We start from the raw sequence: 1,907 nt of genomic DNA on the forward strand, positions 1-1,907 counted from the left end.
TTTTTGGTACAGAAAGCACTCTGCTTGATTCACACACTAATTCATTGCTTGTTTCTGCACCCATTAATTGAACTAACACTGAATTCACCCCCCGTTCACTTAGCTACGCTAATATACAATCTTGTCACCGGCCACCACGATCTACCCTAACAAAATGGACAAAATTTCTCTTTCATCAAGATGCAACCCAACTCCCTAATTTCCCAGAAAATCAAAAGATTTAGGGCAAAGCTATTGATTTCTCTTATCTTATTTGGGAAAAAATACAATGTACAAAATAGTACAAACTATTTCAAAGAATAATATAACAAACTCCAGTGTACTTGCTAGTCAAAATTAATAAATGTTAGCATTTCATATTTGTGAGCTGAGCATTTTGGAAAAGTAAAATTGACCACTCTCACTGCTGTTAGGCAAATGAAATGACATTATGCCAGTTTATTTCCACTTTTATGGGAAAATTGACATAAAATGTTTCATTTTTAAAAATATATTTAGAAGCTCCATCTTAATTTCAAAAAATTAAAACTACTACCTCTACTGCATGGAATATCAAACTATCTTATAAACAAATAGATGTAGATTTATGTTGTTCAGGACTGATTTTAAAGAAAATTAACTTCTTAATTATCAGTTATCAAAATATGAAAATGTAATAAACAACTTTCCCACTGCTAGTGTTTTCTAATATTTAGGAGGAATTTTGAGATGCCAAAATTTGTATCCAATATCTTGAACCCTTTGGGGAAATGTCAGTTGATTTTAAGCAAGATGGAAGAGGAATTTAACACAAGCAAATTTTATGAAAGTTAAGAAACTTGAAAGTTAAATATGGATGTCCTCAATGTGCCTAAGGTATCATGTCATACAGCTTAAAGAAATTACTAAGATTAATTGCAGTCTAAATCAAGTTTGGGAAGTAGGGAAAGAGAGAATAATAAAAGTCCATGGATTTAATGTCAAATGACTTAGAATCAGGCTGAAAAAAAAATTGAAGAGCGGATTCTTTTTTGAAAGAGGTAAAATGGAATAGCATTGCCGATTCATTAGGAAAGAATTTTTGATATCAATCAATCAGGGTCACTTACCACATGCTGCTTCTATAACATTCTGGTGTCCTGTCAGGGGTTCTAGAATATCCCAATATATTACCACTGGACATATGCCAGAGAGACAGTTGGATAAAAAATATTCTCCAGCAAGGTCTTCTGAACTCACACAGCTCAAAGGTTCTGTAAAAGCTTGCTGAGTTCCCTGGGGTATTTCACAAGTAAGATCCGGGCACCTGTTCGGTAACTATTGTATCTTTCCATATGCTAAGTTTGTGTAGACAGAGTATTTCTGAAACGAGCTCTTCTTGCATTTCCAAATTGGACTCTCTTCTCTACATTGTGACAGTGAATTTGATCCCTATTAAAGTAAAGAATGATTGAATGACTGCCAGGAAGCTATGATTTGTTTTGTATTGGTGGAAAACTTATTACTTCTTTGTCCTGTGACCTAAGGAACAACATAAAAGGTAATTAATGGTGACTACTATTTACTGAGAATCTATTACATCAGGCACTGTGTTAGTTGCTTCTCTTCCTTTATGCTATTTAAAGGAAGGAGAAATCTTTTCTTACAATGAACGAAATTTCTATAGTTTTCTTCTATATTTATTGATACATTATTTATTTACATTACATAGGCTATAAATCACATTATTAAATAAACAAAAAATACCAAGTACTTTAGTCTGAAAAAGATGGCCTAACACTGATTCAGGTCACCTTTGTTCCAAGGGAGTTATCATTTCTAATGAGCTCTGAGTAACCCAGTTTAATTATTCAACCAATATTTATTGAGCATTTACCCTGTGAAAGTAACTGTACAAGACTCCATGGTGCATGCTAATTCATAAAATT

The sequence above is a fragment of the Balaenoptera ricei genome, chromosome 18 (genome assembly GCF_028023285.1).
Source record: "Balaenoptera ricei isolate mBalRic1 chromosome 18, mBalRic1.hap2, whole genome shotgun sequence".
In the NCBI taxonomy this organism is placed as follows: Eukaryota; Metazoa; Chordata; class Mammalia; order Artiodactyla; family Balaenopteridae; genus Balaenoptera; species Balaenoptera ricei.